This window comes from Eucalyptus grandis, chromosome 9, assembly GCF_016545825.1.
Source record: "Eucalyptus grandis isolate ANBG69807.140 chromosome 9, ASM1654582v1, whole genome shotgun sequence".
Taxonomy (NCBI): Eukaryota; Viridiplantae; Streptophyta; class Magnoliopsida; order Myrtales; family Myrtaceae; genus Eucalyptus; species Eucalyptus grandis.
The window spans coordinates 13,784,526-13,810,332 of record NC_052620.1 but is presented as its reverse complement, the minus strand read 5'-3'; the positions used below and the strand labels follow the sequence as shown (position 1 = coordinate 13,810,332).

The 25,807-nt window shown below is 38.4% G+C and overlaps 1 pseudogene; it reads left to right on the top strand.

Moving 5' to 3' along the window:
• Positions 1-1,825: 1,825 nt before the first annotated feature.
• On the top strand, positions 1,826-23,503 carry LOC120288406 (annotated as a pseudogene).
• Positions 23,504-25,807: the final 2,304 nt, after the last annotated feature.

Below are 25,807 nucleotides of genomic sequence, written 5' to 3'. Positions count from 1 at the left end.
AAGGAGTAAAATTCTGTATTCCAAGTTGCCTACTCAACAACCTCATTGCAGTATCAAAATTACCAGCAGCCACATGTTCAGCAGCAAGAGATGATCTTTGTGTCCATATTTGACTTACAGGCATGCCAGGAGTTGGGGCCACAAAAACCAGGAGCGACCATTGACAGAAACCCTTGGAGTTTCAGCCTCAGGAGGGAGCTCCAAATCTTCGAGATCCCAACCTCACAACACGGATAGTAAAACAGAGCAAATATTTCCAAAGGCACAACCTTTATATATTGCTTGTTAACCCTATGAAGTTTAACAATTACAAGCCCCAAAAGGCGACTTCCTACCGACCAACTCAAAAACTTGCTGGGGTCAAGAGTAACCTAAAATTCACTAACAGCAGGGCCAGTCAAAAAGTGTCGCATTTTACACCCACCTTAATTGTACCTAACAATTCTCAATGCTACGGTCCTGAAAATAACAACGAGGTAAAAGATATAAATCTCAAGGAGTCAACTTACTAAACCTCATTAGGAAGCTAATTCGCCTCGGAGACCAATCTTACATCGCCTTAACACACCCTTATATATTAGTACATCTCACGTGACAATATTATTGTAACACGCATAAATAATAATCAATACACATTGAAATATTCTAGGCATATGTCAACACGTGTTCCAATTATTACGACCCCTCAAGCCATAGTCAACACAAGAGTCAGCAGTCTTCGGCATGACCGGCATTGTCCCAACCCATCAGGCACGGCATCGTCTAAAACCCTCGCATAGACGGCATTTCATAAAAGAGCATCGGTCCGGTCTCAATCGTGACTCGGCATCTGGAACCCCCTCCCGGACATTTGATAAAAATTGAGCATCACCCCCAAACTCCCGTTGGGGGACGGGGTTTGACTAAATGACCACTCAAGCACACTAGCAATCAAACAAATTCTTATTGTCATTAATTAACCTAGAACAAAAAGAGTTCATTTTCAAATAATCAACTTTGGCAAAATCACACTTAAAAATTCCCAATAAAATATTCGTACGTGATCACGTATTTGAAATCAACCCATCAAACTTTGCACACTTCTATTTTAAAACCCCATTGTTTTATTAAGCACGTAAAATTTGGCGTCCAAAACCCAACACCTCAAAATTCTCTATTTTCTTGCCTATACCCTTTTTTTTTTGAAATAATAAATAAAATCTATAATTGGGCAGTCAATAACGGTCGCGGTAATGGGGAAGAAGGAGAGGGGGAACCAGTTGCTGCAATAAGGAGGGGGCCCAATGGTCTCTTCCTCATCTTTTTTGTCCCCTCAACCTTGGCCCACCAAGCAGCTAGCTTCCTCAGCACATTTCCAATAGCCTAGTCTTCTTCTAGAAGCCTTGAAGTGGTCCAATTGTTGGGTCCAAGGGGCATACGAAATTTTGTATACATTTGGCTCAAATTGGATTCAATTTCTTCTTGAATTAAATCAATTTGGCCCTAAAAATTCAACCATCATACCCTTGATCAAATTGGCATTTTCTCACCAATAGATCCCACTTGCATCCCAATTTCGCAATAAAAACGGTCAACCGCATTTTCCAGAGAAAACGGCCCTATCTCAACTTTTTTCCGCAAAAATCTCGGTTTGCAGAAAAATCTTCGGAGACTGAGTTGGCGTTCCTAAAATGACTCGTGACATGACAGAACTTTCGATTTCTAAAATTGAATTCAAATTCGTAGTTAATTTCAATCTGCGCGATTTTAGCAAGACCTAGGCTACCGAGTAGCTTTTAGAAATTTTTAGTGCAAATGACCCGTGGTCAATTTTCTTCAAGCCACAATGACCATTTTCGAGCATCGGCAGCTCTCGGTGGTCGTGAAATCTCGAGGACTCAAATACGGACACAAGGTACTAAAACAACGAGAAAAATCAAACTAGTGCCGATTATAGTCTTGCACTTTCGGAAGAATTGCTCGTAGTGGAGATTAATATGTTAAATGGGTTATTCCGACAAAGAGTTCCACTAATTTCTTCCATATTGCAGGTGGAAACAATTGATGATTACAATGGATATTGCCACTATGTGTCGGGACTTATAGGTTTAGGTCTGTCAAAGCTTTTCCATGCTTCCCGGACTGAAGATTTGGCACCAGATTCTCTATCCAATTCAATGGCTTTGATTCTACATGGTACTTGAAAGACACTGAGTTTCATGTACATGACCACATATTTTGGATTTCTAACATTATTTTATGGATGTAAATATCAGAACAAGACATTATTGAGATTATTTGGAAGATATCAATCGATTCCAAAGTCACACATGTTTTGGCCTCGTTAGATTTGGGGTAAATATGTAAACAAACTTGAGGTATGCCTCTTCAACATGATTCAGCACAATTAAAGGCTTATATAGATTGCGCTTTAGCCCTTTCACCATATAAAATTGATTTTCCATCACCTACTTTGAAGATGAATTGTTAAGATATTATGCACCTACAATGCTGAATTTCGCGCCGCATGCACATCCTTATTTTCTCTTTTCTATAATTGGCCCTATCTACATAGGACTTGAAGTATGAGGAGAACTCAGTGAAGGTAGTACAATGTTTAAATGAGATGGTAACAAATGCTTTGACACATGTTGAAGACAGTTTGACATACATGTCTACTTTAAGGGATCTGCGATATTCCGGTTTTGGGCTATTTTTCAGGTACATTATCGATTCTTCAAGACAACGGTGTTTCTTATCTATGAATAGAAGTTGTTGCCTTACATCTATCTTATATATTAAAAATATTGAAGGTAGCTATGGATCTCAAAATTTTTCCTACATAAAACTTGCCTTAGAATTTTTCTCATGGACATACCGCAAGCCCAACCTCTGCACTTCTTTGCCCCCTCTCACACACATTTGCGCACGTGCACAGCAGGTGCACAGACACAAGTTGTTCCTTTTCTCTCTTTGTGCGCACATGTGCACAAGATTTGGTTTCACACATTGACTTTACAAAATTTCCCTATTATAATCAGTTGTTCACACTTCTGAACTCACTCTTCATAATCTTAAGACTTTCTGTACGTGGTTCATTTGTTTTCATGTAGTTGAACGTTGATATTTTTTTAATGCCATTAATCTTTTGATTATCGGGAGAAGCTCCTCGCCAACATTTTCTGCTTTTTCTAGATAATGGCAATTGGAAATTTAGTTTTATCCTACAACAATATTCAAGTTTTCAAAGGCGTAAGTAAAGATCAGGCTAGATAAGAAAATGATTTGCTGATATTTTCTTTCATCATTGAAATTAGAGCTATCATAGAGACGATGAAATGATTAGGCATGCGAAAGAGCTTGAATGGCACTAGGCATGTAGAAGATACTTTTACACCATGAAATAATGAGGCATAATAAAGAACTAGGTCCAGGCATGATGGAAATAAAGCTTGTCGGACTATCACCATTCATCATTTGTCAAGGCTGTGTCTATCCATAAGCCTTTGTACATTTGTTTATGTTACGTAGTAGCTCACGAGATAATAATTCTTCAGTTGTTCCATCTGTCTACCTATACTATTCAGGTCTTGCTGCTAAAGTTAGGGATCGCACAAGGACAATGGCTGATGTTTATGGTGCTTTCTATGATTTTTCTTGTACGCTAAAGTCCAAGGTATGAAGTCAAAAACTAGAATGCACCATCTTTTATACATGTATTTTAATTATTTCTAACTTGAAAGTGTAGTAGACCTTATAACCTGCAAAATCTTCTCGATTTGAGTGGATATACAGCAAACCAAATTGTATGTAAAGGCTAGCTATCTTGAATCCGAAATGGATGTGACAGTACTATGCACCGTGAAGTGAAAAAAAAAAAAAGTTTTGTCTTCTGCAAAGATATTTTTGCATGAGGAACCACTTCCTTTAGTGGTAGCTTTAATAGAAGCAATTATAACTTAAGTCTCGAAGCGTTGCGGAATTTCTCCTACGCTTCTTGGTGTGGGGTAGAATATTCTTGATGATCTATTAATCCAACTTTTGGCCACAATAGTAGTTGATGTTTTCATTTGTTCGCTTGCTTTTCCATCTCCATGCTTTTCACACTATGATTTTTTAACATACTGTTTGGGACATTCTGTTGGAGAAATCTTTCGGGAATATTTTGAACCTGACAAAACGTTTCTATCAGTCTAGTCGAAGATTTTGCAGACTCTACTATTAAAGTACGAAGACCTCCGGACAACCAAACTCAAGACTCAAAGTCTATTCTCATTGACAGTTTCTAACCCGTTGAAGAAAAGGCTATCCAGATCTGAGTGCTTCATTAAGGATTTGGCCTTATCGACTGGAGAAGATCTCTTGGCTGGATATGACATAACGGATTCCTTTATTCAAATCAAGAATGATTAAAGATCCGATGATTGGCGAATATTCTTGGAAGGTTCTACTTATGGAAACCAAAATCGATTGTATGGGCGGCAGGATTGATTGGGCTATCGACATGTTCCTTTAATAGCTCGAATGATCTTCCTAAGTGATTCTGTCAACGGGAGGATTGGAAGAATTCCTTTGGTAAGTGCCAACGGGTATGATGGCACGAAGGAGTATAAAAGGAAGACGTTCCGGTTGTTCGAGTTGGTGCACGATAGAAGAATTCCAAAGTCTCGAAGCTCTTTGATTCTTAGTCAATTCACTTATTGAGCGAAATCTTGTACGCTAAAAGAGAGTCTATATTTTGAGATACCTTGAGAAAGTGTGGTAGAGTATCTACCTTTGTGGAATCAAGGGAAAGCATTGCTATAACATATCTTTTGTTCATAGTGAAATCCAGCGATGGGCTGTCAATGCGAAGAGTGGACGTAGGCTTGGAATAAGCCGAACCACTATAAACCTTGTGTTCAATTTTCTCTTCCCTACTCCCTACTTTACTTTGATCATAGTTCGTTTGTTAACTAAAGGAGAGCTTCATTTCTATTGTTTGCCTAGTATTGCTTTCATATCTCAAAAAATTATTTCTACACCTATTCACCCCCCTCTAGGTGCTTATACTAGCTATATCAATTGGTATCAGAGCTGTGTACTCACTTTATTTGAAGTGTTTTACTTCAGAGTTAAAGATCCATGGCTAGTATGCTAGCTCCAGGGCTGGTGGAAGGGCAAAGCAATACCAAACCACTTTACTTTGATGGAAATGATTACAACATCTGGAAAAACAAGATGAAAGCGTTCCTACGATCAAAGGATCCTCTGGAATGGGACGTTGTAGAAAAAGGAATCACTCCTAAAGCTGCATCTGTCTCAGAGAGAGGAAAAGAAACTGTTGAGTCAAGTGAAATGACTCAGGAAGAGATTATCAAGAGACAAGCTCTTGATGCAAAAGCAATTTATTCTTTATATTGTGCTTTGTCACCTACTGAATATAACAAAATATCTTCTTGTGTTACAGCAAAAGAAGTGCAGGATAGATTACATATCACCTATGAAGGAAATGATCGAGTGAAAGAGACCGGAATCAACATTCTCCTCGGTCAATAAGAAGCATTCAAAATGAAATCAAGAGAATCTATAACTTACATGTTTAGTCGTTTTACAGAAATCGTGAATGGTCTTAAAAATCAAGGTCAACCAATTTTTGACCCCATGAAGGTAAACAAGCTACTGCGTGGACTCTCAGAGATTGGAATCACATAAAGACCTCAATAAGAGAGACACAAAGAATCATGCCACTATCGTCGATGAGTTGGTTGGAACTCTTCAGTCTTATGAAGTGGAACGAATCAATGAAGACGAAGATCCTAAAGGTAAGAAATCCATTGCATTAAAATCAATGATGATTACGATGTCATGATTCGAAGACGATATGGACGATGAGGAGCTTGCTCTCATGATAAGAAGATTCAATCCAAAGAAACGAGTTTTCAAAAGCAAAGACCAAGTCTATTGATGATGATGAATCAAACAAAGATGTAGTCTGCTTTGAATGTAAGAAAAATGGACACATCAGACCCAAGTTGTCCTCTTCTGAGAAAGAAGAAAAGGAAAAGCTGAAAAGAATCGAAAGGCTCTTAAAGCGAAACACGGAGTGATACGAGTGTGAAGAAAGTGATGATGATTATGCCAATATATGTCGATGGCACAATCGGATTCAGAATCAAACTTGAGACAGATTCAGATTCGGAGCCGGTGAATTTGAGGTAAGTAACTTTAAAATCCCCGTTAAAGTTTCTAAATACATTGATGAGCTGTGTTTTAGTCTTAAGACTTCTCTTAAAAGGATTTCCGAACTTAAAAGGAAAACTCTGCACTAAAACAATAGGAAAATGTTTTGAAAGAAAAGTTGAAATGTTTAGACATGAATGTTTCTACTCTTAAGGAAAGCGAAGATAATCTCTTGAAAGAAAATGCATTTTTAAAAAATTACTTATCAAATATTTCAAAAAGATTTTCAATAGGATCGAGAAACTTGAAAAAATTCTTTCGGCACAAAGACCTTATTTCAATAAATCTGGTTTAGGAATGACAGCGAAACCATTCCTTTAATTGATTTTCCTAAAGTGAAGGAAAGAATTAAGCAAAGACCTCCAAAGACATTTTACAAAAATCATTTTCAAAAAGTGTTTGTAAAACCAATAGGTCAAAATGCTCTCAGATGTTCACGGTGCAATAGTGCGGATCATTTTGAAAAAGAGTGTCCTATGGTTTGGAAACACATTAAGAAAGTATGGGCAAAAACCGCATATCATACTAACACCAATGGACCCAAGAAAATATGGGTACCAAAGAAAGCTTAAATCTTTTTAAATGCAGGTCACTATCAAGAAAAAGGTAAAATGGTATCTAGATAGTGGATGCTCAAGACATATGACAGGAGACTCAAATTGCTTCATAAAGCTCGTTCAAGTAAATGGTGGAAAAGTCTCATTTGGAGGAAACAACAAAGAAAGAATTGTGGGATTTGGAAGCTGTAAAGATTGGAAACCTCACAATAAGCAATGTTCCCTAGTGGAAGGACTCAACTACAATCTGCGGTATCGATCATTTGTGTGATACTAGTTTCAAAATCAACTTTTAAGAGGGAATATGTTCGGGAACTAGTAAAGATTCTACTCGATCATTCATGGGCCGAAGACATGGAAATATCTACCTATTGGATGTGAAACCAGATGAATCGCAATGTCTAATCTCAATTCAAGATGAAGCAAACATGGCACGAAAGCTTGGGCACATCAATATGAAGCAAATAGCCAAAATTTCAGCAAAGAAGCTTGTTCGTGGTCTGCAATTTATCATACCAAAAGTCTAATCTATGTACACCATGCGTATTGGGAAAGGTAGAAATTCCTTTAAACCAATAAATCAAGTTTCCACTAATCGTGTACTTGGCTTACGCATATGGATCTCTTCGGACCAACGAATTGAGCATTGGAGGTAAGAAATATTACCTAGTAATTGTGGATGACTACTCACGATTTACTTGGGTATATTTCATGGCAAGTAAGTCGAAACCTTCTCTTACTTTGAAAAGTTTGCTAAAAAAGGTTCAAAATGAAAGGGGTATGTTATCTCGAGTATATGAAGGACCATGGAGGTGAATTTGAAAATCAAGATTTTACAAAATTCTGTGATGAATCAGTTTTCAGCATGTGTTCTCCTCTCCATATACTCGAGCAAAATGGAGTTGTGGAAAGAAATAATAGATCGCTTCAAGAAATAGCTATAACTCTTTTAATTGAAAGTAACATCTCTTCACGATTTTGAAATTTTGGCAGTTTCAACGGCATGTTATATTATCAATAGAGTTTTCTAAGGCCTATTAGGAAAAAAAACCCCTATGAGTTATTCAAAGGAAAGAAGCCTATTGTATCATATTTTCATGTATTCGGATGCAAATGCTTTATATTGAAAAATGCAAATGATAGAGTTGGTAAGTTTGAAGAAAAAGCGACGAAGGCATCTTCCTTGGATATTCTACCTCAAGCAAAGCCTACAAAGTCTATAACAAGAAGAGTCAATCTGTGGAGGAATCAATGAATGTCAAATTCAGGATTCTATGCAAAATGAATCATTCGAGACTCATCTTTAAGAATTTGAACTGCTTGAGACTATACAAAGTCTAAATCTCAAGAAACGGCTCGGACTCTAAAAGACCGCAACAAATGGTTATTGAAGATTCAAATGAAGGAAGTAATCATCAACGACAAATCAACGTGAATCGGAAGCATAAGTCCAGTCATCCCAAAGATCTCATTATTGGAGACATTAATGAAGGAATTCGCACAAGATCCAAAAGGCGCGAAGAGTCTAGTCTTGTGTAGCTCTTATTTGAAATAGAACCAAAAAGCATAGAAGAAGCTTTATTTGATAAAAGCTGGATTGAAGCTATGTAAGTGATATTGCTAGTATGAGTACCTAGAGGGGGTGAATAGGTGCCTAAACAATTTATCGATATACGGAAGCGAATCTTAACATATGATAGAAAGTAAATTCTCTCTTAATTAACAAAATGAAATACGATTGAGGTAGAGAGTGAGGAAGAGAAAATTGAACACAGGATTTATAGTGGTTCGGCTTATTCCAAGCCTACGTCCACTCTTCACCGATGACCCACCGGTGGATTTCACTATGATCAAAAGAAGTTACAGCACAGCTTTGCCTTGATTCCATAGTGTAGATGTTTTACCACACCTCCTCAAGGTCTCTCACAAATATAGACTCTCTTTTGTATACAAGTATTCGCTCAAAGGATTTATCTAAACAAATAGGAGCTTGGACTTTGGAATTCTTCTATCGCACACACCTCGAACAACTAAGAACGTCTTCCTTATATACTCATTTATGCCATCATACCCGTTGGCACTTACCAAGGAATTCCTCCAATCTACCCGTTGGACGGAATCAATTAGGAAGATTGTTCGAGCTATTAAAGGAACGTGTTGATAGCCCATCAATCTTGTTCGCCCATACAATCGGGATCTCGGTTTCCATAAGTAGAACCTTCCAATAATATTTAGACAATCATCGAATCTTGAGTCATTGAATCAATCTTGATCAATCAAAGGATTACGTACGTCTTCTCCAACCACGAGATCTTCTCCCGGATGATAAGGTTAAATCTGAACAAAACATCCAGTTCTAGATAACCTTTCTTCAACGGATTAGAAGTTTGTCAATGAGGATAGACTTTGAGTCTTGAGTCGGCTGTCAGGAAGTCTTCAAACTTTAACTAACGAGTCTGGACCTTCGAGACTAGACTGATGGAAACGTTTTGTCAACTTCAAAACACTTCACGAAGATTTCTCCAACAATCTCCCCTTTTTGATGGTGACAAAACCTTCCTGCAGATTTGGATAACTTTGACTGCAAAACATTTCTCAAACACATATGCATATCTTATAGAGATGAATGGCTAAAAGATTAACACTAGAATGCGCAACCACGAGAAAATAGGTTAGTCTAGTATATAATAAAACCATCCATAAGATATCAATACTTGTTAATAGAAAGCGATCAAGTCCAAGTCTAGTTCGGTTCTCATCCGGACACAAAACAAAGTCGAAGTACGTCAAAACAGTTAAACAACAACACAATCCAACAAACGGTTAAAAAATGATTGAAAGTTTTTGATGATTGAAAGTTTTGATCAAATCATGCATCTCTCCTCCTTTTTGTCATCATTAAAAAGGATGAGATGAAGTCTTGGGAATGTGGACAAGCTGGAAATCTTCCATAGGCGAACGATGCCTTCCCGGCCTTTTAAAGTCTTCCTTTATTGTACAACCTCCTCACTCTTGGCATTGGCCTGATTCGAATAGAGAGGGCTTACATCTTATCATTTAATGAACGGGGAAGAAGCTTGACTTTCATTCTTCAAACTTTGAACTTCGCATCCCAAGGCATAAATTTGACCTCGCATTTCCAAGAGAATATCCATGATTCTACGAAAATCTGCTCCATTATCGGTCGAGTACTTGCTTCGCTCGATCGATGGAGTAAGCGGCGATGGTGGATCAGCATAGTCTCGCGGGTTTGGCGATGAAGCTTCATGACCTTCCTCTACGGAAATTGAGATGCATAAACATCTTACGGGTGCGGGCGAGCGGCGACTCCTTCACTTGCATCAAGATATGAAGACGTCACTTCTTTCTCACGATCTCCCTTTGTTTCCATGCCTGCCAGTGGAGAAGAGATTTCCTCGGGTTCTCCTTCTTCTCTTCTTTCTTCTTGAGGTCTTTCTTCCCTGCTTCTTGCTTCTTCTGCTTCTCTTTCTTCTTCTTCCTTCTCTGCTTCTTTCGTCTTTTGTTCCGATTCTTTACGTGGAGCAGGACGACTTAAATTCTTCAAAGCCATTGCGAGATGGTGATGTCTTCATCATCATCTTCATCCTCAACGAGGAGAGCTCTTCTTCTCGTTGATGGAGCAGCCATGGGCTCCTTCCCTTTTCTCTTAGCAGCGAGAAGAGAGTTGATGAGATTTGGCGGGAGTCTTCTCCTTGAATTTCTCAATTCCTTGCTCAGTTCCTTGGACGCATTTTGGTCACCATTTTCAGTCCTACCACCATATGATCGCATGATCGAACACAAAAGATTTGCGGAGGCTGAATATTCGGATGTCGAATAACTTCGTAACAAGGCTTGGGTAAGGGAGTTGACCTCTGTCCTTCATTTGCTCTATACATGTGAAACATAACGGTATGAGGAGAGAAAACTTCTTTCCACGAGAGGATGGCATACATCAACTTTGCCTCGAGCTTGAAACATCGAGTTTTGGAAGTTGATTTCGGCCGAAGGCAATTAATCACAATCTTGTGAAGCAAGATGTTGAATGCATTCATCCGTGAGTAGGTGATCTTCTCATCTGTTCTCTGTCCTTCACCGGTTCAAGTGTGGCCCGAGCAATGGAAACTTTGATTGGTTGATATCGCCTCTCTCAACTTCTAACACATACGCCCGGCATATTCATATCCACAACATAGTTTTTTTTTGTTCTTTAACGCTGAAGGAGAATCTATTCGCATCCAAAAGCTAAGCTTTGAATAGAAATATGCGTCAATTCAGCATAAGCCTCGGTTAGTCGAGCGGAACTTTTCAAGTTGAAGATAACTGAACTTTTCCCTCAAGTTCACTTTCACGGCATCCGGAAAATCAAAGTCCACACTCTAGGGTTTATTACCCCACGCTTCGGCAATTTCAGTACGAGATCCTTTTGTTCCTTTGATCCGAACAAATCTCCCCTTTTTCCTTGAATTTCAGCCGCAATACCCATTTTCGGTTGAAATGGGCAACATTGTCACGTCATTCCCATCTACGGGATTCGGTCCCGGTCATGAGGATCACTTGGGATATTCGCAAGGGTTTCCTCGGCCACCCCCTTTACGGCGATTCCCAAACTTTCCATTTTCGCGAGAAAGATATACTCGTTCTTATATCCTTTGTCTCTAAGAAACTCATCAACATAGTTCAAAGATACGAATTCCTTTTAAGGCACGATATAGCTTGTAAATAAAAGCGGGCTTTTGAACTCTTACGGGGTGCATCCTCGATGATTTCTTCTGATGCTGATGAACAACGCCTTGAGGACTAGATGGTGGAGAATGACACTGAGAATGTTGTGGGCTCGGTTGCTGATCAGGAGTAACTTCATCTTGATAAGATCGAAGTGCGTAGGCCCCTCACTCATTCTCTGTGGTCCCCCCTTTGCGATTCTTGAGGACTTTCGTGAAGATGACATCTTTCTCAGTGTTTGGAAGATTCCTTACTTGACTTTCCCGGAAAAAGATGACAACTTTTTGAAGATTGAGCGAAAGAAGACAAACGGGAATGGAGGATCGATGCTTTCTAGGGTTTTTTTGAGAGAAAAGTGAATAGAAAAGTGAAAAGGAATCGACAAAGTGCACAATCGGTTAAAAGAAGAGTAAACGAACCGTCACAAAGGAAATAAAAATATGCCTTTTCAAAATAACCTGTCTTTATCCGCAAAAATAGCTATTTCAAAAAATAACTTCCCTTTTGAAAATGAATCGATGCAATTTTTTACGTTAATTAAATATAGCAACAATTTAAACACGGTCTTATGATCGTACCTTTTCAAGATAAGATTGGAGAGAGAAAGACTTACAGTCTAAAGGTCGAGCCAAGACGTAGATAAAGTCTTGTAAGCCTGAGTCTGAAAGTCTTTAGACTTTGATATCCTCATACCTCAAAATGTTGAGTCTGGACCATATAGACTCAAATTGATTTTTCTCTAAAGGCTTTGTGAGTATATCAGCCAGTTGATTCTTTGAGTCAACAAATTGAATTGAAATATCTCCATTTTGAACATGATCTCTAATAAAGTGATGTCGAATCTCTATATGCTTTGCTCTTGAGTGGAGAATTGGATTTTGGTGAGGTTGATAGCGCTGGTGTTGTCGCAATTAATCTCCGTGCATGAGTCTTCAATTTCAAAATCTCTTAGCTGTTGTTTTATCCATAGAATTTGCGACAGCAGCTTCCAAGAGCTACATACTGCGCTTACGTTGTTGAAAGAGACACGGTGCTTTGTTTCCTTGAAAACCAAGACACCGTCCGCTTCCAAGCAGCGGCAAGTTCTGAAGTGCTCTTTCTATCAACTCTGCAACCGGCCAGATCTGCGTTTGAATATCCCAGAAGATTAAAGTCTCCCTTCTTAGGATACCAAAGACCGATGCTTGATGATGAAGCCACATATTTAATGATGCATTTTGCAGCACTGAGATGGGATTCTCTAGGATCGATTGAAACCTAGCACGAGATGCAAACACTCAACAAAATATCAGTCTAGAGCGGTAAGATAAAGAAGTGATCCAATAATGCTCTGTCTGACTTTTGATCAACTTTCTTCCCTTCTTCATCTTTGTCTATCTTTAAAGAACTTGACATTAGTATGTCGGTCTTTTTGCACTTTTCCAGTCCAAACCTTTTGACAAGATCATTAACATATTTTTTCTTGATAAATAAAAGTTCATTCCTTCAATTGTTTTACTTGAAGACCAAGAAAGAATGTTAACTCTCCCATCATACTCATTTCAAACTCATCGCATAGACTTTGAAAATTTCTTGCCTGAGACTTTCATTAGAGGATCCAAAAATAATATCATCCACATATATTTGAACAAGTAAGAAGCTTTTGTTTTCCTTCTTGATAAATAAAGTCGTATCTACTTTACCTTTGACAAAACCATTTTGTATTAGGAACTTACTTAATGCACTGTCGTACCAAGCTCGAGGTGCTTGCTTTAAACCATACAAAGCCTTTTCGTCCCGAAGCGAGTGATGCGGCTTCTTTGGATCTTCAAACCTGGTGGTTGTTCCACATAAACTTCCTCATGGATAAATCCATTTAGGAAGGCGCTTTTGACGTCCATTTGGAATAACCTGAAATTCTTATAACAAGCAAACGCAAGTAATAGTCGAATAGCTTCTAACCTTGCCACTGGAGTGTAAGTCTCATAATAGTCTATTCCTTCTTCTTGCGTATATCCCTTTGGCCCGAGTCTTGCTTTATTTCATACGACTTTTCCTTTCTCGTTCATCTTGTTTGAATACCCATTTAGCTCCAATAACGGTTTTACCTTTTGGTTTGGATGTTAATTCCCAAACATCATTTATGCTGAACTATCTGAGCTCTTCTTGCATAGCTTCAATCCAGCTTTCATCAGATAAAGCTTCTTCTATGCTCTTTGGTTCAATTTCAGAAACGAGTGCCAAGACTAGACTCTTCTCGCCTTTTGGATGCAGTGCGAATTCCTTCATTAATTTCGCCAATTATAAGATCTTTGGGATGGCGGACTTATGTTTCCGGTTACTTGTTGATTTGTGCGGATGATGATCTCTTTCTTTATTTGGATCTTCGCTAACAACCTAATGCTGGTTTTCAGTCGAGATGCTTCTTGAGTTGTAGACTTTGGAGGGTGCAGGGCGGTTCGAGACTCTTCTTGATGAGTCGACTTGATTCATCTTGCGTTGAGTCTTGAAGTTTGACATTCATTGACTCCTCCTGGTGACTCTTCTTGTTATAGACTTTGAAGCTTTGCTTGATGTAGAATATCCAAGGAAGATACCTTCATCGATCTTTCTTCAAACTTACCAACTCGATCTTTTGCATTTTTCAATATAAAACATTTACAACCAAATACATGAAAGTATGAAACAATAGGCTTCTTTTCTTTGAATAACTCATAAGGGGTTTTTTGAAGAATAGATCTTAAGAAGACTCTATTGATGATATAGCATCTTTGAAGCTTGACTTCAGCCCAAAATCGTGAAGAAATCTTGCTTTCTATTAAGAGAGTTCTAGCCATTTCTGAAGAGATCTGTTCTTTCTTTCCACAACTCCATTTTGCTGAGGAGTATATGGAGAGGAGAACTCATGCTTAAAGCCAGATTCATCACGAGAATTTTGTAAAATCTTGATTTTCAAATTCACCTCCATGATCTGTTCTTATACTAGAGATAACACATCCTTTTTCATTTTGAACCTTTTTAGCAAATTTTTCAAAATACGAAAAGGTTTGAGACTTACTTGCAAGGAAATATACCCAAGTAAAACGGGAGTAATCATCAACAATTACTAGGCAATACTTCTTACCCCAATACTCACGAGTTCTGGTTGGTCGAAGAGATCCATATGCAGCAAGCGTAGTACATGATTAGTAGAGACATGATTTATTGGCTTAAAAAGAATTTCTTACCTGCTTTCCCAGGAATACATGGAGTGCATGAATCGAGTCTTTTGGTATGGCAATCTGGGTGGTCCTCGAACAAGCTGTTTTGAAGAGATTTTGGCTAATTGCTTCATGTTGACATGACCAAGCTTTTGTACCATAAGCTTGCTTCGTCTTGAATTGAGATAAGGCATTGCGATTCATTTGGTTTCACATCCGAAGATAGATATTTCCATGTCTTCGACCCATGAAAGACTGAGTAGAGTCTTTGCGATTCCGAACATGTTCCTTCTTGAAAGAAGATCTTGAAACTAGTATCACACAATTGACTAATGCTGAGAAGATTGTAATTGAGTCCTTCCACTAAGGAAACATTACTTATTGTGAGAGTTCCAATTTTCACGGTTCCAAATCCACAATACTTCCTTTGCTGTTTCCTCCAAATGAAACTTTTCCACCATTTACTTGAGCAATCTTTATAAAGCAATTTGAGTCTCTGTCATGTGTCTTGAGCATCCGCTGTCAAGATACCACTTTACTGTTTCTTGACGGAGACTGCATTTAAAATAAAGTCTCAAGCTTTCTTTGGTACCCAAATTTTCTTGGGTCCTTTGGTGTTAGTAAGTTAAACGGTATTAGCTCATACTTTCTTAACAGGTTTCCATACCATAGAACACTCTTTTTCAAAGTGATCAGTATTTGCACTTAGAACATCGAGAGCATTTCTACCTACAGGTTTTACAAAAACTTTCTTGAAGTGATTTTGTAAACCTCACTCGAGAATCTTTTCTTAATTCTTTCTTTTACTTTAGGAAAATCAATCAAGGGAATTGTTTCTTCTGTCATACCTAGACCGGACTTATTGAAGTAAGGTCTTTGTCTTGAAAGAATTTTTTCAAGTTTTTCAAACTCTATAGAAAATTTCTTTGATATATTTGATAAGTCTTTTTAAAAAAGCATTTTCTTTTAAAAGATTATCTTCATTTTCTTTAAGATTGGAAACATACAAGTCTAGACTTTTAACTCTTTCGCTAAAACATTTTCCTTTTGTTTTAGAGCTGAGTTTTCTTTTTTTCAATTCGGAAATTCTTTTGAGAGAAGTCTTAAGACTAAAGCATAGTTCATCAATATATTTAGAAACTTTGACAGAATTTTAAAATCACTTGCCTCAAATTCACATGCCCGAGTCCGATCCCGAGTCGATCCAGTCCGAGTACGGTGTGCCATCAGACATAGATTGGCATATTCATTATCACTTTCTTCACACTCGTATCACTCCGGAGTTTCGGCTTTGAGAGCTTTTCGAAATTTTCAGCTTTTCCTCTCTTCTTCTTCGAAGAGGAGGTTGGCCCGATGTGTCCCTTTTTCTTGCATTCAAAGGACTACATCTTTATTTGGTTCCTCATCATCAACGAGACTTGGTCGCTGTCTTTGAAAGTTTTGTTTCTTTGAGTTGAACCTTCTTCCTTTTCTATTTAGTTTTCGAATCTTCTTATCATGAGAGCAAGCTCCTCATCGTCCATATCATCTTCAAAATCTGTATCATCAGAATCATCATTTGATTTTAATGCAATGGATTTCTTACCTTTTGGATCTTCATCTTCATTGATCCTTTCCACTTCATAAGACTGAAGAGTTCCAATCAGCTCGTCGACGGATAGTGGCATGATTCTCCGAGTCTCTCTTATCGAAGTCTTTATGTGATTCCAATCCTGGAGAGTCACTGTAGCTTGTTTACCTTCATGGGATCAGAAGTTGGTTGACCTTGATTTTCAAGACCATTCACAATATACGTAAAGCGACTAAACATGTCGATATTGATTCTCCAGTTTCATTCGAAGGCTTCGTATTGACCGAGAAGAATGTTGATTCTTGTTTCCTTCACTCGTCTGTTCCTTCATAGGTGATATGCAATCTGTCCCAAACTTCTTTTGCTGTACCACAAGAAGATATTCTATTATATTCAGTTGGTGATAAAGCACAATATAATGAGTAAATTGCTTTTGCATCGAGTGTCCGTCTCTTGATTATTTCTTCCGAGACATTCGCTGGATTCTTCGATTTCTTTTCCTCTTTCGAGACCGATGCGATGGTAGGAGTAATTCCTTTTTCTACAACGTCCCATTCCGGAGGATCCTTTGATCGTAGGAAAGCTTTCATCTTGTTCTTCCAGATGTTGTAATCCTTTCCATCAAAGTAGGGTGGTCTGGTATTGCTTTGCCCTTCCATCAGCCACGGTGCTAGCATACTAGCCATGGATCTTTAACTCAAGTAAAACACTTCAAACAAAGTGAGTACAGGCTCGATACCAATTGATATTGCTAGTATGAGTACCTAGAGGGGGTGAATAGGTGCCTAAACAATTTATCGATATACGGAAGCGATTCTTAACATATGATAGAAAGTAAATTATCTCTTAATTAACAAAATGAAATACGATTGAGGTAGAGAGAGTGAGGAAGAAAATTGAACACGGGATTTATAGTGGTTCGGCTTATTCCAAGCCTACGTCCACTCTTCCAAGACCATGTGACCCACCGGCTGGATTTCACTATGATCAAAGAGAAGTTACAGCACAGCTTTGCCTTGATTCCACAGTGTAGATGTTTTACCACACCTCCTCAAGGTCTCTCACAAATATAGACTTTCTTTTGTATACAAGTATTCGCTCAAAGGATTTATCTAAACAAATAGGAGCTTGAGACTTTGGAATTCTTCTATCGCGCACACCTCGAACAACTAAGAACGTCTTCCTTATATACTCCTTTATGCCATCATACCCGTTGGCACTTACCAAAGGAATTCCTCCAATCTACCCGTTGGACGGAATCAATTAGGAAGATTGTTCGAGCTATTAAAGGAACGTGTTGATAGCCCATCAATCTGTTCGCCCATACAATCAAGGATCTCGGTTTCCATAAGTAGAACCTTCCAATAATATTTAGACAATCATCGAATCTTCAGTCATTGAATCAATCTTGATCAATCAAAGGATTCTGATACGTCTTCTCCAACCACGAGATCTTCTCCGGATGATAAGGTTAAATCTGAACAAAACATCCGTTACGGATAACCTTTCTTCAACGGATTAGAGACGTCAATGAGGATAGACTTTGAGTCTTGAGTCGGCTGTCCGGAAGTCTTCGAGACTTTAACTACAGTAGTCTGCAGACCTTCGAGACTAGATCGATGGAAATGTTTTGTCAACTTCAAAACACTTCACAAAGATTTCTCCAACAAGAAGAACTCAGACAATTCAGTATTAATGATGTCTGGGAGTTGACTCCTAAACCAAAAGGTAAATATATTATTGGAGCTAAATGGGTTTTCAGGAACAAGATGAACGAAAAAGGAAAAGTCATAAGAAACAAAGTAAGACTTGTGGCCAAGGGATATACGCAAGAAGAAGGGATAGACTATGACGAGACTTACGCACCAGTAGCAAGGTTAAAAGAAATTCGATTATTACTTGCTTTTGCTTGTTAGAAGAATTTCAGGTTATTCCAAATGGACGTTAAAAGTGCTTTCCTAAATGGATTTATCCATGAGGAAGTCTATGTGGAACAACCACTTGGGTTTGAAGACCCAAGGAAGCCAGACTCCGTATTCGAGACTAAAAAAAAGCCTTGTATGGTTTAAAGCAAGCACCTCGAGCTTGGTACGACAGCGAGTAAGTTTTTAATTCAAAATGGCTTTGTAAAAGGTAAAGTAGACACTACTCGTTTATCAAAGAGAAAGCAAAAGTTTTCTGCTTGTTCAAATATATGTTGATGATATTATTTTTGGATCCTCTAATGAAAGTTTGTGCAAGAAATTCTCTAAGTCTATGCGGGATGAATTTGAAATGAGCATGATGGGTGAACTAACCTTCTTTCTTGGACTTCAAGTGAAACAATTGAAGGAAGGGACTTTATTCATCAAGAAAAATATGCTAATGATCTTGTCAAAAGTTTGACTGGAAAATTGCAAAAAGACTGATATACCAATGTCAAGTTCCTTGAAGATAGACAAAGATGAAAGAGGAAAGAAAGTTGACCGGAAGCTATACGGGAGTATTATCGGTTCACTTCTTTATCTTACTACTTCTAGACGACATTTTGTTTAGTGTTTACATTTGTGCTAGATTTCAAGCATACCCTAAAGAATCTCATCTAAGTCCGCAAAGCGTATTATCAAATACATTGCTTCAACTTCAAGCATCGGCCTTTGGTATCCTAAAAGGAGACTTTACTCTTCTTGGATACTTAGACGTAGATCTAGCAGGTTGCAGAGTTGATAGAAAGAGCACCTCGGGTACCTATCAGTTACTTGGAAGCAGGACAGTGTCTTGGTTTTCAAGGAAGCAAAATACAGTAGCTCTTTCTGGCGAGCGAGTATGTAGCTCTCGGAAGTTGTTGTTCACAAATTACGTGGATAAAACAACAGCTAACAGACTTTGGAATTGAAGATTCATGCACGGAGATTAATTGTGACAACACCAGTGCAATCAATCTTACCAAAAATCCAATTCTTCACTCAAGAGCAAAGCATATAGAGATTCGACATCACTTCATTAGAGATCATGTTCAAAATGGAGAAGTTTTGATTCAGTTTGTTGACTCAAAGAACCAAGGCGGATATATTTACAAAGCCTCGGAGAAAAATCAATTTGAAATCATCCGTTCCGGACTCAACATCTTGAAGCTTGAAGAAGTTAAAGTCTAGAGACTCTCGGACTCGAGACAATCATGGTTCTTGACTGTAAGTTATTTTATTTTCTCTTATATTAAATCTCGTAAAGGTACGATCATTTATCTATTTGTAATTGATTTATGCTATCTTCAATTTCCGTGAAAAGTGCAATTTTTCCTTTTCAAAAAGAGTTAATGGCAGTTATCTATTTTTGAAAAGGCAGTTTTTTTTTAAAGGCATCTTTTAACCTTCCTTTATGATGTTTAGCATTCCCCCTATTTCGACTGAGCTATATACAGTCGGTTCCTCTTCACTTAACTCCAAAACCCTAAAAAGCATCGATCATCCATTCTGTCTTCTTCCCTTGTTTGATCTTGAAAAGTTGTCATCTTTCTTGGGAAAGTCAAGCAAGGAATCTTTCGAAGCGAGAAAGATGTCGTCCTCAAAAATTCTTCGAGGATCACAAGCGGGGACCACGGCGAATGAGTGAGGGGCCTACTCACTTTGATCTCACCGAGGAAGAGGAGTCACCAAGTCGATAGCAGAGCCCACAACATTCTCGGCAGCATCATTCTCCACCATCTAGTCCACGGAGTCTTTGGTCATCAACAAGAGGAAGAAATCGTTGAAGACGCAGATCCTGTAAGAATTCAAAGGCCCTCTTTTATTTATAAGCTTTACCGTGCTTTAAAGAGCATTGGTACTCCATTGAACTACATCGATGAGTTTCTTAAGGACAAGGGATATGGGAATGAGTACATCTTTTGCGAAAAATGGAGAGTTTGGAAATTGCTCTAAGGGTTGGCGAGAAAAAAACCCTTGCAAATATCCCAAGTGATCCACGTGTTGGGGGATTTAATCCGATAGATGGAAATGATGATGACAGATTGTACAGTCAATTTCAACCGAGAATTGGTGTTGCGGCAAAAATTCGAGGAAAAAGAACAGAGTTGTTTAGATCGAAGGAACAAAAGGATCTATACTCCAAATTGTTGAAGCATGGGGTGATAAACCCTAGGAGTGTGGATTTTGATTTCCTTGATGATGTGAATGTCAATTTGAGGGAAAAGTTCAGTTTTCTTCAACTTGAACAGTTCTGTTCTGACACCACAGAAGCCTATGCTCAATTAACTGCATATTTCTATTCAAATCTTAGTTTCTTGAATGCGAATAGATTCTCTTTCAGTGTCCGAGATCAAGACTTTGTAGTGGATGTGGATATGTTGGCGGATGTGATTCGGGTTGAGAGAGGGAGATATCAACCCATCAGTGTCTCTATAGCTCATGCCACATTGGAACTTGTTAAAGACAGAAGGACAAAGGGAAGGATTTCCTACTCAAGGATGCGTGCGTTCAACATTCTGCTTCACAAGATTGTGATCAATTGCCTCAGACTGAAATCAACTTCCAAGACTGATGTTTCTAACTTAGAGGCAAAGCTGATGTATGCCATCAATGCTGGGAAAAAGTTTTCTCTTCCTCACACTATTTTGTTCCACATGTATAAAGCAGTGGTGAAGGACAAGGGCCAACTTCCTTATCCAGGTCTTGTGTCAAAGATATTCAGACATTTGAATATTCAGCCTCCACAAATTCTATGTGTTCGACCATGTGACAAAATGGTGGTGTGACTGAAAATGGTGTCCAAAATGCGTCTGAAAGAACTCGACAAGGCGTTGGAGAAATTTAAGGAGAAAACCCCTGTCAAATCTCATCAAGTCTCTTCAACGGCGAAAAGAAAAGGGAAGGAGCCCATGGTTACTCCATCCAAAAAGAGAAAAGCTCTCATCATTGATGAAGATGATGAGGATGACCTCACAATTTCTGCTATAGCATTGAAGAAGCTGAGTCGTTCTGTTCCAGAATCAATGGAACGACAGGAGAAAGAAGCAGAGGAGAGAGAAGGATGGGAGAAAGAAGAAGAAGAGACTGAAGCAGAGGAGCAAGAAGCAGAGGAGAAGGAAGAAAAGGAGAGAGAAGCTGAAGAAAGAGAAGCAGAGGAGGAAAGGTTTGAAGAAGAAGAAGAAAGAGAAAATCAAGAGGAAGGAGAGCATGAGGAACACTCTTCTCCACCTGAAGCCATGGAAATAGGGAGAGATGGTGAGAAAAGAGGAATGTCCTCATATCCTGTTAACAGTGAAGGAGTCAGCCGTTCTCCAGCAGATCCAGAGGACATCCATGCCTCTCAATTTCCAGAGGAGGGACATGATGCTTCATCGCCAAATTTGCGTGATTATGCTGATACCTTATCTGATCAGATCCAAACCCTTGCTCTTCATATTCAAGCCAATGCTAAAGGTGAAGAGGTGGATCAACTGAAGGAAGAATTGAAAAAGCTTAAAGGCATCATCCAGTCCATGGGAGATTTCCGGCTTGTTCGCGTTCCCAAGCAAACTTGACTCCATTCTATTCCCATCTCAACCTTTTTATGATGACAAAAGGGGAGAGATGCGAGATTTGAAATCTTTGAATTTAAACTTGTTGAAAATTCAGTTTGTTTTGATGTTTGACTTGTGTGTTTGTGTCGGATGTGGGTGACTAAATGTGGATTTGGATTTGACTTTGCTTATATTAAGAACTATTGATATCTTATGAATGGCTTTACTCTCATGCAAAACTAACCTATTTTCCGTGGTTGCAGATTCTAGTATTATCATTAAGCCATTAATCTTTATGAGATATCCATATTTGCTTGAGTAATGTTTTGCGGAGTCAAAGTTATTCAAATGCAGGAAAGTTTTGTCACCATAAAAAGGGAGAGATTGTTGGAGAAATCTTTACGGAATATTTTGAAGATGACAAAACGTTTCTATCGGTCTAGTACGAAGATTTGCAGACTCAACTATTAAAGTCTGAAGACCTCCGGACTACCAGACTCAAGACTCAAAGTCTATTCTCATTGACAGTTTCTAACCCGTTGAAGAAAAGGCTATCCAAATCTGAGTGCTTCATTAAGGATTTGGCCTTATCGACTGGAGAAGATCTCTTGGCTGGATATGACATAATGGATTCCTTTATTCAAATCAAGAATGATTAAAGATCCGATGATTGGCAAAGTATTCTTGGAATGTTTTACTTATGGAAACCAAAATCCGATTGTATGGGCGGCGGGATTGATGGGCTATCGACATGTTTCTTTAATAGCTCGAATGATCTTCCTAATTGATTCTGTCAATGGGAGGATTGGAAGAATTCCTTTGGTAAGTGCCAACGCGTATGATGGCACAAAGGAGTATAAAGGAAGACGTTCCAGTTGTTCGAGGTGGTGCACGATAGAAAAATTCCAAAGTCGAAGCTCTTTGATTCTTAGTCAATTCACTTGCGAGCGAAATCTTGTACGCAAAGAGAGTCTATATTTTGAGATACCTTGAGGAAGTGTGGCGAGTATCTACACTTTGTGGAATCAAGGGAAAGCATTGCTGTAACATCTCTTTTGTTCATAGTGAAATCCAGCCGGTGGGCTGTCGGTGCGGATGAGTGGACGTAGGCTTGGAATAAGCCGAACCACTATAAACCTTGTGTTCAATTTTCTCTTCCTACTCCCTGCTTTACTTTGATCATAGTTTGTTTTGTTAACTAAAGGAGAGCTTCCTTTCTATTGTTTGCCTAGTATTGCTTTTATATCTCGAAAAATTATTTCTACACCTATTCACTCCCTCTAGGTGCTTATACTAGCTATATCAATTACTCACCAAATTATGCCTTTGGCTCCCATAGGTTGACAAGAATGATCCTAATGCTACAAAAACATTGAGCATAATCGAGGGTACAGAAGGCTTGTAGAGATTCTGGACATCTCCATGCCTCCCTCTCTCTCTCTCTCTCTCTCTCTCTCTCTCTCTCTCTCTCTCTCTCTCTCTCTCTCTCTCTCTCTCTCTCTCTCCGTGGAGTGGATATTGATTATGCCTTTCTACTTAAAACAAATTCCGTTTGTAAATTTCGACAGGAAATCTTACATCCTTGCGACTAAACCCACAAATAGTTCTGTCCTGGTGAGTTTACAACTATTCATCTCACATTGTTTGGCTGGTCTTGGAACTATGTGCTGAACAGCAAACCAAACAAAAAGAGAACAATAGCTTATGACGATCTAAATTGCAAGTCGCCGTTTTGCTCATTGTACTGGTAATAGTTGTCGCTCATCTCTCTGCAAGCCAATCGAGTAACTAATGTGAGTTGTTTTAGCATGATACGCTCGACCTAAGATTGCTCCAACCTTGTCTTATCATTGTCCAACAACTTTTTTTTTTCTTGTGCAGATTGCTTTGTGGGAAAACCAGCAAGTGATGGAGACAGTGTCGCTACAGATGCATCTATCGTAGAATTATGCTTTTATATATATATATATATATATATATATATATATATATATATATATTTCTATCTTGCGTTCCGATGTGTGCTAGTTATACATGTTTGAAGCATCCGAACATAATTGACGAATTCCTATTTTCAATTTTAAACTGTTTTTCTTCTGGAACATGTGATCCCGAGCCATCCAAATATTAAATTGAATCTACTCTTCTTGGCTTCCTGTATTTCGTGGGAAGCTAAGGGATTTTTGGTCTTTCTGAAGCTACTATACTTTTGCCCATTTACAATAAATTACTACAGAGCTAGGTGTTTTGACATACAAAGTTTCTATCTTTGGTGAATTGGCTTGGAATTCTATTGTAACATCTTCAAATATTTTCCTAACAGTCCTTCAGGCTGTACAAAACAATTAACTCATATTAGAGAATGGATTCGATGATACCTTTGATTGGTAATTTCACTTTGATTATGGTCATAGCGGCTTACCTCAAAGAAAAACTTTGTGAGAAGAAGAGTCATACTTCAGTCATACTTCAGTCGAGAACTCATGTTTAGTTCAACTTTTTCATCCCCTTCCACTATTAAAGCGTTACATATTCTGCCAATCAACCAAAACAAAAAAAAAAAACCTTATATATTGATTTTACAGTATGTATTAGTATTTTCTTTTCTTAATCATGACATCAAAGCACTTTACCTAAATCTGCTCTAAAAATTTGAGCCGTGCTTATTCTATCGAAGTTATAATCCGAATGTTTCACCAAACAAGCAAAAAAAAAAAAATCTTTTGGAAAGGGATGGATTGAATTGAATATGCAAAAATCATGAAAGTTTCCTTTGTTTATTCTGGACATGAATATAAATGTCTTGAAATGTAATGGAATTGAAAATGCAATAGCTAGGAATCTAAAGTGCTAGAAATATTTGTTGGGAAAATAAAGATAAACATAAATATGCACGAACACAAGTTATGTGATTAATTGGACGAACCTTTGCAAAACAGTTATTGATTTTGTATTTACAAATAACTTCCTAACCCCACTTGCAGTTACGGGTAGAAAGTTAAAATCTCTAGACACAATCTCCTATTATCTAGCAATGATTATATGCAAGATGTAACAAATCTCGAGACTATTGGTGTAACCACTCAGCAATTGTGCATTCTTGTCGATCCACTATCTCTTTCTTCAACTAACGTGTTGGCAAACCTCTATAACGTTCATTATTAGTACTTCCTTAATAATAAACCAAGATCTCAGATTGCTTGCTATAAATGACTTGCTTGATTAATTTCGCTCAAGCTTTTATGACTTTGTATAACTTCTACATTGTGTGTCGTTGAGTTCCTTCATTACTGGTCAATAATCCAAAAGTTAGTCAAATTATTTGTGTGAATGAGGAAACCTCAAGCCTATAAGATTGACTTAGGGACTGTTGCGACCTACCCATCTAGGCCTTACAATCCCAAGAAATAGGTTTTTGAAGCATTTGTTTATAAAGTCAATCCGAATGGTTCATACAAATGAAACTCTCAAATGAAATGCGGAAAAACCCCCTCAAACGGATATAAAATCTAAATGGCACATACGAACGGCAGTTTTGAATGGGTTCCCAATTTGTTAACGACACAAACGGATTGTCAGTTATAAACTCGAGTCCTCTCAAACTCATACTTCATGTGACCACATTTCATTTTAAGTTGTTACACTACCTAAAACCATTATCTATGAGTTGCCACTGACCTCTTTGTTGGGGAGCAGCTAAAAACCCAATCAAGGATTGAGAGACCACCCTTAATTTTCATAGAACCAGAGATTTCGTGGGTTCGGAGACTTGACTTACGCTAAAGATTTCTATTAGCGCTCTTTCGATACCTATGAGTACAGTTGTTATCTAAAGTGGTCATACAGTTTTTTTACATCTTCGTGCAAGTCAAAAGATAGGCGATCACACACGGATGGTTCATTTGTACCATTTCTATACCCACCGATGGGCAGCTGAGTTGGTTCGGCTTTGGGCACTTCATCGCAAAGGTCCCAGGGTTGAAACTTTGCAGCTGCTAACACGTCTTAAGTGAGAGACCATGGTGGTGGGGTCCTATGCTAGTCTCCCTTGAGGTATAAGGGCCCGGTCCTTCAGTGCCGTCCAAGCACGGGGGGC